The sequence below is a fragment of the Bos taurus genome, chromosome 27 (genome assembly GCF_002263795.3).
Source record: "Bos taurus isolate L1 Dominette 01449 registration number 42190680 breed Hereford chromosome 27, ARS-UCD2.0, whole genome shotgun sequence".
Classification (NCBI taxonomy): Eukaryota; Metazoa; Chordata; class Mammalia; order Artiodactyla; family Bovidae; genus Bos; species Bos taurus.
Genome location: NC_037354.1, coordinates 39,314,725 through 39,329,546, shown reverse-complemented (window position 1 = coordinate 39,329,546; position 14,822 = coordinate 39,314,725). Strand labels below are relative to the sequence as shown.

The window sequence follows — 14,822 nt, the reverse complement described above, 5'->3', positions numbered from 1 at the left end:
TCCAGAGGGCTCTCGTGCTTGTAAAGGTGAAAACAAAAATGTGATGAGGAGATGAGTGACTGGCAGAATGTTTGCTGTTTCTACCACATCACGATTCAGCCCACGTCGGTCACACGTGTACAGATCACCTCTTTTGCTTTTGGTTTTACAGTTTAGCTCCTTTCAGAAAAAGTGAGCAGATCACATTGTTGGGTGGTCCTTCTTCCAACTCTGGATTAACAACCTTCAACTGGTGTAGCTAAATCCAGAAAATGAAAGACTTGATTATCAAAGCAAAAATATTACATCAATATGCTAGTATTTGTGGAGTATGGAGAAGGTGAATTTTACCTTTTTACCGCATGGTGACCCCAAGAGTCCTATTGCTGAACCCCAACCTTTTCTACTTGCTTGAAACTTTTTCTTTAAAATTTAGTCTTTTAGTAAAATCTGTCCTATTGGAAGAGAACAAACCAGTAACTTGGAAAATATTTTTAAAAGGTTTCTTATTTGCCATTCTAAAGAAAAAAACTATTTCACACTTTATTACTTTTCTTGCCCCAAAGTTGAATCTTACTTAAAGTCATATGGTTGCTGATGAAAGATGATTTCTTGGCTTTTCCATAAGCAGGATGTGTTCAAAGATACCCCTTTCCAGCCAGTTATTTTAGCTTGTTTTAGTTTGCTTTGGTTCAGTCTGTTACTTTGGGGTGGAAACTGGCTCCCAAGTGAAAGATCAAACCCTTCTCTTCCATGCCAGGAAATTCCAATTTAAAGCCCATTTTTTGAGCTTGGTAAAATTCTTCTCTTTCCCTCCTACACACCCTGATTAGCTTTCTCTTTGTAAGTGATTTGACTTACTATTCCCATCCCTCCCTGTGCCTGATGGAGCTTGCTGAGAGTTTAGTACCTCATTCTGATCATTTCTCTCCATCCCATCTACTTTTATCTGTGTGCTGTTCACTATTTTCATCACAGGAGCAGTGAGGCTGGTTTAGGGAAGGATGGACGTTTCCTATTAGGATGCCCAACTCTGAGGAGAAGACATTCCATCACTTGCCCTTTCAGTGATGAGACCCAGGGAGGCAGTCTCCCAGAATGTGGAGAAACAGGAGTGTTTCCCAAAATAACTAACAAGACTTAGTTTTGATGTCCATCCCCTCCTTCCTGTTTGCTAGAAGCACATGGTGGGCCATAGAAGGCAATGTTCTTTGAGTGATGATTCTGAAGGTGTGAGTTCTTGTTCACTCTGCCGCTAGATCCTTGGGCCAATTGTTTTTAGTTTCTCAACTTCTTAACCTATAAGATGGAGCTGAGGCTATTCCTAGGTTGTTAGGGTCATGGAGCATCACATATGCTATGAAAATATCAGGAATTATTACTGCATCAAAGACTTTATGAACAAGCTGAAGGCAAAAGCCATTTATTTCTTTTATTTTTGGAGTGGTTTTTGAATTTTTTATTTTACATTGGACTATAGTTGATTAACAATGCTGTGCTAGTTTCAGGCATGCCACAGAATGGTTCAGTTATACACAAACATGTATAACTGAATTTTCAAATTCTTTTGAAAATTCTAATTTTCAAGTTCTTTTGAAAATTCTAATTTTCAAGTTCTTTTCCCACTTAGGAAAAGAGTTTGAACAGAGTTCTGTGTGTTATACAGTAGGTCCTGGTGGTTTTCTACAGTACTGTGTATATGTCAATCCCAACCTTCCGATTTATTCCTCCCCTCCATGTTTCCCCTTTGGTAACCATAAGACTGCTTTCTAAAGCTGTGAGTCTGTTTCTGTTTGGTAAATAAGGTCATTCATATTTTTTTTTAGATTCACATATAAGCGTATCATATGCTTATCATGTGGTGTAAGCGTCATATCACATGATATTGTCTTTCTCTGCCCACTTAGCGTGATCATCTCCAGGTCCATCCATGTGCTGCACATGGTATTATCTCATCCCTTTTATGGGTGAGTAACACTCCAGTGTTCTTGCCTGGAGAATCCCAGGGTCAGGGGAGCCTGGTGGGCTGCCGTCTATGAGGTCGCACAAAGTGGGACACTGAAGCGACTTACAACAGTACTCCATTGTGTACGTGAACCACATCTTCTTTACCCAGTTCATCATGGACATTTAGGTTGCTGCCATGTCTTGGCTATTGTAAAGAGTGCTGCAGTGAACACTGAGGTGCGTGTAGCCTTTCGCACTGTAGTTTTCTCTGGATATACCCCTAGGAATGGGATTGATGAATCGTTTGGTAGCCCTGTTTTTAGTTTTTTATTTGCTTCTTTATTGTAGAAGGAGATCATGAGTCCAGGTATGGATTCCCAGTCCTGCTGGCTAACTCTGCTACCTCGGTCAAGTTACGTCTTTGCATCTCAGTTTCTCCAAGCATAAAACAGAGATTATCCTAGTAACTGTTTCATTAGGGAAGTGGAGAGCAACAGTCTTCATAAAGAGTTCAGTGTGGTGTTGGGAGAGCAGCGAGCTGCCCATGAGGTGAAGTGAGGTGAGGGTGCTGAGTGGGAGGTGGGCTGGCATCACTCGCTGCTCAGAAGTTCTGCTCGCCCCGGGTCACAGCACTTGGGAGCCCACTTCTAGCCTCAGCATCTGTCAATGTTTCCATGTGAAATAAACTTTAGCGACCACTCCTGAATGGTCCAGACAAAGGTCTGTTGTAGTGCTGAGCCATCTTTTTGTACAAATGTCATGTCAAAAAAAAAATCAGTGTTCGTAGGTTGCCTTCATTTCTTCCTAGAAATCATAACTTAAAAAAAAAAAAAAAACCAGAACACGAAGTGTCTAAAGCCGAGCCTATCCCTTCTTTCGTTTCTCGTAGGCTGAGGGTTTCATTTCAAGCAGTGCGTGCAGCGCTGTGTCTTTAGATGTGCCCTGTGTGAGACGAAAGACCACCTACGTGGAAGCGGGTATTGGTGGAATTTGTAGGTGGGGAGAGAAACTTGGCCCTGGAGTTGAGCCACAAGGCAATGAAAATGCCCTTCTGTTAAGGTTTGCTCAGCTTCCAGGGGTGGTTTTGAGGGGCAGGCTTAGGAAACAGGGCGACCCCATGAGGTGGGGTGGATGCCCAGACCTACTTGTGAGTGTGTGCCTGTTTTGTACCCACTGCCGGGCTGGATGTAACTCAGCAGAGAAGAACTCAGGGGTCCCAGCGCCCTGGTGATGGGGGAGATGCCGGAAGCAGTGCCCTCTCTCTCCTTCCTGGCTTGCGTCGCTCTGGCTGCTTTCCCTTCTGTGGGGTCGCAGGCCCTGTGAGGTCCCGATCGCCGTCTCCCTAAGAAGGTCCCCGTCCCTGCTTCAGTCCTGGGACAACGTCCTTCTCAACCTTCCCAGTGAAGAGTCACCCGCCTGATCCTACCCATGGTCCCTCCTAACTATTTGTTAGAGAGGATACACGCCAGTACAATCCAAGATGGGTTCAGAGTAGTTCATATTGGCTCCAGTGTTGATGTCCCATGACCTGCCTTGAGATCCTTGGAAACACCCTGGGATTTCCCAGCGGAAAGAACAAGAATCCTCCTCTCATCATTCTCTAGATTGGGTGTGTGTTTTCTGTGTCCTGCGTGGGATGCCTTCCTTACGGACTGCTTACCCACCTGATTTCAGACGTGGAGTCCGGATGAGATCTGCTAGCTCTAAGTGCGTTTTCTAAATGCAGCCGCTTGACTTGGTGAGTGACACTTACCCCTCTCCACTTTGCTGTTTTGAATTCCTTGTTTGTGGGTGGTACACTGCATTAGAAAGCTAGACAGGCTGCAGGAGACACCGTCTCATCTCCTGGCCTAGTGTAGATGGGGTGTGTGTGTGTGTGTGTGTGTGTGTGCGTGCACGCTCAGTCACTTCAGTCGTACCCAACTCTTTGTGACCCTATGGACGTAGCCCGCTTAGGCTCCTCTGTCCATAACAAGTAATAATAAATAACAAACCAAAAGATCTGCTGATGAGAAGGTTTTGAACTAAGTTTATTTACTCCGTGATTTGAGAGAGAGTCATTTAATCCACTTGAATTTTTTAGAGCAAGCATACTCTGCATTTTACAGGAGAAGCTATGTTGAGTTAGACTTTGGATTAATGGTGCAACATCATCAGAAATGTGGCTGCGAGGCTTACCATCTCCCAAGGTTAATAGGGATTTCTCTGAGCCTGTGGGAAAACTATCTCCAATTCAGCAGGTTAATTACTCACATTTGGTCAATATATTTTGTCATGCTGTCATAGGACAAGCGCAAACAAACCAACAGATGAATGAAAACTATTAAGATGAAATTAAATGGACTAAAATAAAATGTAAGCTCTTGACTAATGTAGCCAGATGAACAGAAGAAAAGTAAAATATGGGATTATGCAAATCCCAGCACTTGGCTTCTATTTCTGTTTTCTCATAAGAAAGAATGAAGGATGCTCTTTAAAATTTCCAAATGAATCATATATTTTAAAACAAGCTTTCTCAGAGAATAAAAGCACTCTATCAGTTACCTCAGAAATTATTGCTGTGAAAGTCCAGGTTCACTGTGGAAGCAATGCCATTTTCTTTCTTACCCATAACACCTCCCACAGAGTTTGACATTCAGATGATGTATGTAAATAAATATTTTTAGATAAGTAAGTGGATTTATAAATTCATACCAGACCTCACAACCTGCAAGTCCCACGAGTACTTCAAACTGAGCATTTATAAAAATGAGCTCAAATCTGCCCCTTTCTTATCTGCTCCTTGCATATTTTCTTTCTCACCGAAGAGTCATCAGGTTTGACCTGAGTGTCAGCATGGACAAAGGCCTCTTCATTGGCCCTCCTGCCTGTTTCTCCAATCAGATCAGATCAGATCAGTCGCTCAGTTGTGTCTGACTCTTTGCGACCCCATGAATCGCAGCACGCCAGGCCTCCCTGTCCATCACCAACTCCCGGAGTTCACTCAGACTCACGTCCATCGAGTTAGTGATGCCATCCAGCCACCTCATCCTCTGTCGTCCCCTTCTCCTCCTGCCCCCAATCCCTCCCAGCATCAGGGTCTTTTCCAATGAATCAACTCTTCGCATGAGGTGGCCAAAGTATTGGAGTTTCAGCTTTCGCATCATTCCTTCCAAAGAAATCCCAGGGCTGATCTCCTTCAGAATGGACTGGTTGGATCTCCTTGCAGTCCAAGGGACTCTCAAGAGCCTTCTCCAACACCACAGTTCAAAAGCATCAATTCTTCGGCGCTCAGCCTTCTTCACAGTCCAACTCTCACACCCATACATGACCACAGGAAAAACCATAGCCTTAACTAGACAGACCTTTGTTGGCAAAGTAATGTCTCTGCTTTTGAATATGCTATCTAGGTTGGTCATAACTTTCCTCCCAAGAAGTAAGCATCTTTTAATTTCATGGCTGCAGTCACCTCTAGCATGTGCTTAAATATAATATTGAATGTATTCAAAGTAGTTTATATCAACTGTTTTGTTGATGTTCCATGACTTGACTAGAAATAGCTGGAAATACCCTCAGGTACCTACCATAAGCAGAAAGGACAGGAATTGTTCTCTTTACTGGCGTTTCATGGGTATTTTCCAGGCACTGTAGGAGAATGTCTTCTCTCCAGGGCTCTTCTCTGACTTTTATTGCAGATAAGTAGATGTCTGTATATGTTGGTAGTTACTGTTTGGGTGATTTTTTTTTAATAAATGAAGACTTGCAGATATAGTGTGGGGACAAAGCCAACGATGCTCACTGTCAGGTCTGCAGTGAGATGCTGTGCTCCAGAACTTGCAGCTGAACTACCCACCACCTCCCCAGCACTCCCGAGAGAGACGGCTAGGGGCATGGAAGCAATTAATCCTCCACTTTTTTGCTTGCCCAGAATACTCCAAGCCAGGTGAAGAAGTGAGTGTTGCTTCCATATTTGCCAAGCAGAAATAAAACTGGAGGTTTTATTATTTATTATTATTATTATTATTTATTAACAATGTGGATAAAAGTGAGGTTAATTGGAATGACTGTGTTTTTCTTACATTGTTGAATAAATATGTATATGTGTTTGTGTGTATATATATATATATTTGTACACAAACACGTGTACCAGGATTGACAAACTTGTGTCAATGAATAAAAATGTACAAAGCATGCAGAAAAGTTATTTTCATTTTTCTGCATGTAAATTCAAAATATAATTTAAAAGAGTGATGTAAAATGCTTTCACGGTTGTTTCCTAGAGAAGACTTAACTCTTAATCACAGATGTTTCCCACCCTATTTGTATGGTGAACATGTCACTTCTGTTACAATACAGCAGTGGTGGCTCGCGGAAGCAGACGTGACAACCCTGTGTCAGTTCTCCATCTGTTTCATTTTGAAATTGTGCACGGCCGTGAACATGGGGCTGGCAGCCCAGTTTTGGAGGGTGGGGTTCTAGACTTCATGGCAGGCACTGCCCTCGATAGACATGGTTGCTGTTCAGAATCACAGAATAAAGTCAGAGCCCTGTGAGGTGTTAGAGCTAGACTAGGAACGCCACCGGTTTGGGAGTCAGAGAACAGGGCTGCTCACCTCATTCCGTCACTGATTAGTCATAGAGCTGAGTCGTCAGTCTCCCCGCCTGCAACATGGAGACACGGACCACGTCCCCTTTACTCACAGGGAGGTTGAACAATCCAAGTAACGTGCGGGAAGCACTTTGAAAGCCGCATGGAGCTGTACAAAAATAAAGCATTAATCATACAAGGAGGCCATGTTTTCCTCCAGGGAAGTGGGAACGTGTGTGGTTGTTACGGAAAATATTTACCCACCCGGGCCATGTGCTGCAGAGACTGCGTTCCCTTGTCATCCACGTGGGGGTGAAGCTGAGGGAGGCCCTGCCAGGCCAGGGGGCACCTGGCTGTCTTGGAGATCGCCCTGCCCGGGGCAAGTTCCTCCACCTCCTCTGGAGGGACTGGTAGTCTTGTGTGTGCAGACGGGTAGCTTGTGTGAGTCAAAGTAGATTGGCCAGTTGGTTGAGGGGCCCTGGGAGAACGCTTGGGCCAATGCCATGGATCTTTGATGGCTATTCAGGGTGCTATCAAGACCATAATTCTATAACTTCAAAGAAACGCACTGTACACATGAAATACATTCTCGTTGTTAGCCAACACTGAGCTGCCAATTAGCGTTTTAAAATTGGTTTAGGTATATATGAAAGCTCCAGAGAGGCCTTCCTGATGAAACTCAGACCATCCGGAGAAGCAGAGGGGTTGCTGGCTGGTGCTGGCAGCTGAGGAATCAGACTTTGCCCCTGGGATCCTGGGGACCCTCGTGCTAATGACAAGCGTGACGACACTGGTTCCTGACTCTTCCTTTGGAAGAAGGGCTGGGAAAGCACCACAGTTGGAGGACATAAAATTATGGATTCCTAAAACCAAAGATCAAAGTGACTAGGAGGTCATCTCATACCCAGATTACGTTCTGCTGAAGCTCGGCATGAAAGCCTCTGAGAGTTAAGAGGAAAGAAGAACTTTCTGGGAGGAAGGATATTTAATTTCTTAAATTCTAACTATGAGAAGAAAAAATGTATATTTTTCTGATGTCCCATTAGAAACTAAGTAAAAACTAGAATTCCTCTTCCATAAATATTTGGGTGGACTTTCTGTTGACAACATGCCTGCTGGCTTATAACAAGTCCAGGTGGATTCGATGAGAAAGGACTGTAGCGAGTATGGAATAGCATAGGATTCTTTGCCTTGGGCAGCCAGAGCACGGACAACCAGAACCTTTCACTGACATATTCATTCAGTTATTCGTTCAGGCGTCAAAGATTTGAACACGAAGCCACAAAGCCCTCAAGGGTGGACATTCTGTGATATTGTAGGTGTTTGTAGGAGAGCGGACAGCAGGTGATGGCCTTCTTGCAATCACAACAGCCAGAGTGATTTTTCTAATGTATAAACCAGATCATCTCGCTTCTCTGCTTACAATCCTCCAGTGGCTTACATGCTTAAATAAACTCCAGCCCCCACCGTGTTCTTTGAGGACCTCCCTAAACATTTCTCCACCATTCCGCCCTGCCCATGTGTCTTCAGCCACACTGGGCTTCTCACTGTTCCTCAAAGAAGCTGAGAGTGTCTCAGGGTTTTGGCACATGCTGTTCCTTGTGCCTGGAACACTGTTCCCCCCACTAGCTTTATAAATCATTTCTCTGCTCAAAAGATGCCTCCTTGGGTAGGCTTCTGCCAACTAAGCACCATCACACCCCAGGACACTTCTTTTATTCTGCTTTATCATATTATGGAAGAAAGGTCAAATATGCTTAAATAGCCCATTTTTTTTTTCATGGAAAGGGATTTTATTTCAAATATAGCAATGTGTATATGTCAGTTGCAAACTCTTAATCCCTCCTTTTCCACACTCTTCACCCCTGGTAACCATGACTTTGTTCTCCAAGTCTGTGCGTCTGTTTCTGTTTTGTAAGCAAGTTCATTTGTATCATTTTAAAAGATTCTTCCTGTAAGTGATATCGTATGATGTTTATTTTTCTCTGTCTGACTAAGAGACAGAGGTGCTTATTCACTTAGAATAAGCATCATCTCCAGGCCCATCCTTGTTGCTGTAAATGGCAGTATCTCATTCTTTTTAATGACTGAATCGTATTCCGCCGTATGCGTGTCCCACATCTCCCGTACCCACTCCTCTGTCAATGAGCGCTTATGTTTCTTCCTTGTCTTGGCTATTGTAAACAGTGCTGCAGTGAGCACTGGGGTCCATGTATTCTTTCAGACCATGTTTTTCTCTGAATTTACACCCAGGAGTGGGATTGCTGGATCATATGGTAGTTCTGTTTTTAGCTTTTCATGAAACCTCCGTACTGTCCCCCATAGTGGCTGCAGCAATTTAGATTCCCACCAAGAGTGGAGGAGGGTTCCCTTTTCTCCACACCCTCCACAGCATTTACTGTTTGTAGATTTTTTTATGATAGCCATTCTGACTGATGTAAAGTGATAACTCATTGTAGTTTTTATTTTAAATGCTCCATTTCTTTTTAATTAAGAAAGGAATGCACAGAGCTTTAGTGTTAACTGAAATTTGTGGGAGAATTTCAGGACATTTCCATAAGAATGTGAATCTCCTGGTTCTTGCCATGTCAAGTTTTTTTCTTCTTATACATATCCAAAGGTATCAATAAATTGTGATTATTGTCCCAGAGTTTCAAGAGTGTTCTCAGTAAAGATATTCAAAGAGGGAGAAAAAAATGGCATGCACACACGCTCTTTTTATTAAAGTTTCTGTCTTTAGGAGTCCTACTGAATTGCGTTTTGACATATGCGTCTCCTTAATCTATTTAGGGATTGACTATTTATTTATTTTACAAATGAAGTTCTGATGGTATTTCTTCTGGACGATGTCTAATGCCAGTGGCAGAGACTGTAAATTTCCCAATGAGCTTGAGAACTAGGACTCTACATTTTATCCATTTGCTGGAAGGTTATCCCAGAAATGTCACACATAGGGTACTTCTGTAGTTTCCCAAAGCTTCTCTGTCACCCCAACTCACAAACGTGCAGTTTCTACTCTGCAAGCCGGAGTTGTTGAAGCAATTGAAGTTTTACACCTTCAAAAAGAATCCCACCGAAAGCCCGTGGGCAATATGCAAACATTGTTTGGACTCTGCATCTGGCAGAGGAAACAACAGCCGGCTTCTCCCTCTTGGTCTCGAAGACTTTTCATTTCGTTGTGATCAAAAGAATCAAACGATCCTCCAGCCCACAGAGAGAACCTGTTTTGGCATCTCTTAAAACACAGATTTCCAAATATTTCAGACAGTATCCTAATCCAGAAAGAGGACTTTATCTTTCCTATTTCATTATTAATCATAGAGTTTTCTTTTGGAAACTAAAACCCAAAGGTAACGTTAGACAGAGAAGAAAGAGCCTGTTGTTTTGTTCTCTCCAAAATGTGTTTTTGTGACTTACATGATACACCAGATAATTTAAATACTGTGGTCTGGATCAGTCGTGTCTGACTCTGCGACCCCATGGACAGCAGCATGCCACGCCTCCCTGCCCATCACCATCTCCCGGAGCTTGCTCAAACTCATGTCCATCGAGTCAGTGATGCCATCCAACCATCTTATCCTCTGTTGTCCCTTCCCTTCCTGCTTAAAAAAAACATAGCTTTTAAGGGAGTGAGCAAGAAGTAGGCAACGATTGGAGAGTGAGATATTATTATAAAGTTTCTGTTCTCATTGGCATTTACTTGTTCTTTTGTGTTTATGGAAGTTCTTTTTCACAGGTAACCTGAGATGACAGCAAATTGTGTAAATGAACATAATTATAGGTGTTGATTTTATGATTAAAAAAAGTAATATTAAATATGTAGTTGTAACAGGGAAAGCGTTTTGAAAACAAAGGCTGAATTAAACATATTTACGGGAACACACAGAGCTTCCCAGGTGGGCTAGTGGTAAAGAATCCACCTGCCAATGTGGGAGATGCAAGAGACTCTGGTTTGATCCCTGCGTTGGGAAGATACCCTGGAGGAGGGCATGGCAGCCCACTCCAGTATCCTTGCCTGGAGAATCCCATGGACAGAGGAGCCTGGTGGGCTACAGTCCATGGGGTTGCAAAGAGTCTGACATGACTGAAGTGACTCAGCATGCACTCACACACGATAGGAGCATCGGGGTAGCACATGAAACCTCCCTTCCTCACCGTCTAATAGGCGAGAATAAAGCTAAGCCCCATTAGTTCTACCCAGCAAGAGATGGTATTCCGTAATGTTGATGGACCCAAGACTGTGAATTGGCAGACTCAGGTCAGTCTGTGGCACGGACTGAAGTGAGCTTTTCTGAGCGCTCGGACTTTCATCTGTGAAAGGGAAGACCGTGGTTCACACCTCTCTGGGTAGCTCTGAGGGTGGGATAGGATGATGCGATGTGTACAGAGCATCTGGTCCAAAGGAAGGGCCGTATAGCTCTCAGCCACCACAATTACAGTCATCCTTCTCATCGCCTGACTATCATGAATGTCAATCACTGCCTGGTGCGAGAGTAACAACCAGATGGCTGATGAACCTGCTATAAGCAAAAGCATTTCTGAAGTGGCCGAGGCTCTTGAATTGAAAATGTAAACAAAATGATTCATTTAATAACCCGGCCGATGCAAGGTGCTTACCAGACTGAGCAGGGTTTAACCAGACCCACTTCACGCCATGGCCAAGTTACACCATTAACCTGCGGTGACCCTGCAGTGACCAAGTCTCACTCGGGACTTGGCAAGAGCTGGGTTTTGTTTTTTGTTATTTTGCCCTGCTGGGTCTTCACTGCTGCGCATGTGCTTTTTCCGTCGTTGCAGACAGCGGGAGCTACGCCTTGTTGCATTGCCCAGGCTTCCCATTGCGGTGGCTCCTCTGTGGAGCACCAGCTCAGGGCAGAGGCTTCAGTGGTTGCAACACACAGGCTCCCACGCGGGATCTTAGTTCTCCGACCGGGGACTGAACCCGAGTCCCCTGCACTGGCAGGCAGATTCCCAGCCCCTGGACTACCAGGGAAGCCCATTGGCAAGAGTTTTGTAGTCATTCCTCCTCCTTTATCCAACACATATATCTCATGCTCCTTTTGTTTCTCACGTGCTGCCAGAATTCAGACCCCTCTGGACACTCACTGTGTCTGGTCATCGCCCCCTTTCCCTCGCAGACTTTCCTTCTCCTTCGCTTTCCCCTCCCCAGGTACACGCGTGTCACCTGCAGGAGAGGACGTCTTTGGTTGCTGTCTCAAAACCCGGTTTACTGCGTGACTACATTGCGTTTTGCTTCTGTTCCTGGTGGAAAGAGCTATTTACTTTCCCCCAGGAAGTCCTGTCGTTGAAATGGGAAAATACGCTGCTTGGCCGAGTGCTTCCAGAAAGACCGTCCCCAGCCTGGAGAAAAGCCAGACGCTGCTTTGGTGGGGCGTTGTCTGCTCCCTGGGCCCCTGCCACACCCCCGCTCAGGGTGCTCATCCAGGAGCCTCACTGTCCCCCTTGGGCAGGTCCATTCCTTTCCGTTGCAGTTGCACGTGGCGTCTACCCACAAACATCAGCGTCAAAAGATTACTATTTTTCCTCCTTCTATATCAGTTATTTCCTGTTTCCTCTTCCTTTGTGTTTATCCCAAACGATGCAAGATCTCAGGTTACCTAATTGGTACTCTGTGTTTCCCTACACGAGCATTCTGCCGCATGCATTAAAAATGGCAGACCAAAACAATTCCGGCCATATATATTTATATATATCAGGTAAGCCTGGGCAGGCAATTCTGAGATCTTTTATATTCTAGTCGTGCTGAGTTCCAAGGCGTGCTGAGGAGTCAGCTGCCCCTTTGGAGAATAGGAGGAGGTTCAGAAAGGTCAAGATCTGGGAGAGGGAAATTCATGAGGTTATGAGGCTTCCCTTGACCCATCCACGAAAGGGACAGCAGGTCAGGTCACACCTATAACAGAGGCGTGGCAAACACTGGCTTTTCACATCAGGTGGCCAAAGTTTTGGAGCTTCAGCATCAGGCCCTCCAATGAATATTCAGGATTGATTTCCTTTAGAATTGACTGGTTAGATCTCCTCTCAGTCCAAGGGACTCATTGGAAAGATTCCTGGTCGCTTTACCACCCTGTCCAGCCCAGTGCCCATCAGTTCTTCTGGGCCAAGAGAGGAATCACTCAGGATTCCTTTGGTGCTTCTGCTGCTGTTTAGCCACTAAGTTGTGTCCGACTCTTCTGCGACCCCATGGACTGTAGCCCAGACTACAGTCTGTCCATGGGACAGATCAGGCTCCTCTGTCCATGGGATTTCCCAGGCAAGAATACTGGAGTGGGTTGCCATTTCCTTCTCCAGGGGATCTTCCCGACCCAGGGATGGAACCCACATCTCCTGTTTGGCAGGCAGTTTCTTTTCTACTTTTTTTGCTTATTTTACAGAGCTGGGATGCTCACTTTTCCTGAAATACATGCCAACAGAATTCCTGAGGAATAAACCTCTGTTCTTACCTTCAGGACAGCTTGCCAGACGTGTCTCGGCACTGGCTCTTTGGGCTCTCAGTCATGGTGAAGTCTGACGGAGCCTGACCCTCCGGCTACACGGCTTCCACCTCTCACCGTTTTCTCAGGCTCCTTCTAGCTGGAGCATCTCATCCCATTTCTGCTGGTGAATCAGCCAGTGTAGACAGTTTGCCTAAGTTATTCAGTAGAATCATGGATGAACAATTCCTTTGGAAGCCTCCCTCTTCCCACCCTTTAAAAAATAAAGTTTTGATACATGTATACCTATGGCTGATTCATGAGGTTTAACAGAAAACAGCAAATTTCTGTAAAGCAATTATCCTTCAGTTAAAAAATAAAAAATAAAGTTCCAGCCCTCTCTGTGAAGCTTTCCATTTTGTGATAGTGGCCAAGGAGCCAAAGGTGAAAGCAGATTGCGTGGAACTGGTCAGTAGAGCTGGTTGCCATGGCATCAAGTCAGAGAGTCAATCTACACGGCATTTAAAGGACCAGCCAAGGTCAGAAATTGGGCCTTGGTGGTGGAAAATCTTGCTGCTGCCTTGGCCTTGAGCATGACATGAGCTGTGTCTCTGTTTACACTTCTGTGTCTCTTTTCTGACAATTTCCAGTCCTTTGCTCCAGCTTTCTTACTGACCTTCTGTAAACATATTTAATAGTTCAGAGTGAACTTGATATTCCTGTGGAATTCAGAACCCAGATTTTGCCCTGTCGGCATCAATCCATTCCCCGCCCCCCCACACTGGAATATTTGCAGTGGCTCCAATGTTCTCTCCGGCCTTCTTGACTTTGCTGGGGTTCGTGTGTGTGTGTGTGTGTGTGTGTGCGCGCGCGCACGTGTGTGTGTGCCTCCTAAAACGATCTCTCTCCTCAATCTCTGCTTGTCAAAGGGTTTCCCATCTTACTACTGTGTGTCCATGGACAAATGGTTAAACCTGTCTGAACCTTACTTTCTTTATCTGTAGAAGGAGGATAAGCACTTCAGAATGGTGAAGATGGGCTTGGTAATGCCACAGTAATACATGATCCCCAGATCTCAGTGGCTTCAAAGTACAAATGTTGGGGAGCTGCCTAACAGTCCAGTTAGTTAGGACTCCAAACTTGCACTGCCGAGAGTGTGGGTTCAACCCCTGGTTAATTCTTATTCCTGCTGTGTGTCCAGTGTGTTAGTGACGGGATCTGCCTTTTATGAGTTACTTACAGACTCAGGAAGACAGAGGAGGAGATTCAAAGGGTCCTTAAAACTCACCTAAGTTCTGCTGAGAATGCATCAGCCAAAGTGATCACACAGAGACAGCTAACTTCAAAGGGGGTGGGGAAGTACAGCCCTCCACCTCCACCAAGGAGCCCTGAAGATGTTCTGAAGCACCGTAGTGACAACCACACCTCCGTCAAGGCACCTGGTAATCCAAGGGTCTCATACAGACGTAGGTGCTGTCACTATACTTCCTCTTTGCAGGGCCAGCTGCAGTGTGGTGGTGAGGGAGACAGAGCACACGCACACACGCATGCACACACACCCACATATTAAGAGAGAGGGAAGGAGGGAGAGAAAGAAGTGACCTGCAGGGATTCTACACAAGTTCAAATCCTGCCTTAGCTAGTTACTAACTCTGTGACCTTGGGCAAATTATTTAACATCTCTGGGTCTTAATTTCTTCACCTGGAAAATGGGGGTACAATTGGCAACTGTAAATTCCTCCAGAGGTGTTTATGCATTTTAAACATGAGTGATTATAAGATTATCAGATGTAGTAAATGATGCCACAGATGTATGTGCTTATTGCATGAATTAGACAACTGCCTTTTTTCTTCTAATATTAAGATGTGGTAGACATTATATATCTGTGTGTGTGTAT

General features: G+C 44.7%; 1 protein-coding gene and 1 long non-coding RNA gene across 9 annotated transcripts in view; one reads left to right on the top strand and one right to left on the bottom strand.

Moving 5' to 3' along the window:
- LRRC3B (leucine rich repeat containing 3B) overlaps window positions 1-14,822 on the top strand; it is a 95,767-nt gene that overhangs the window by 59,099 nt on the left and 21,846 nt on the right. The window contains exon 2 of one of the 7 annotated variants that reach the window (XM_024986318.2): window positions 3,531-3,664. The gene's annotated coding sequence lies outside the window, so the exon portion shown is untranslated. 7 annotated transcript variants of the gene reach the window in all.
- Window positions 3,861-13,803, bottom strand: LOC132344073 (uncharacterized). 2 transcript variants are annotated; one of them, XR_009493179.1, is made up of 3 exons: window positions 12,955-13,803; window positions 9,911-10,092; window positions 3,861-6,662 (listed from the first exon to the last, which is right to left on the bottom strand). It is a non-coding gene; the product is annotated as an uncharacterized lncRNA (long non-coding RNA). The 2 variants fall into 2 exon arrangements; XR_009493180.1 differs by lacking the exon at window positions 3,861-6,662 and having other exon boundaries at window positions 6,873-10,092; window positions 12,955-13,138; window positions 13,231-13,792.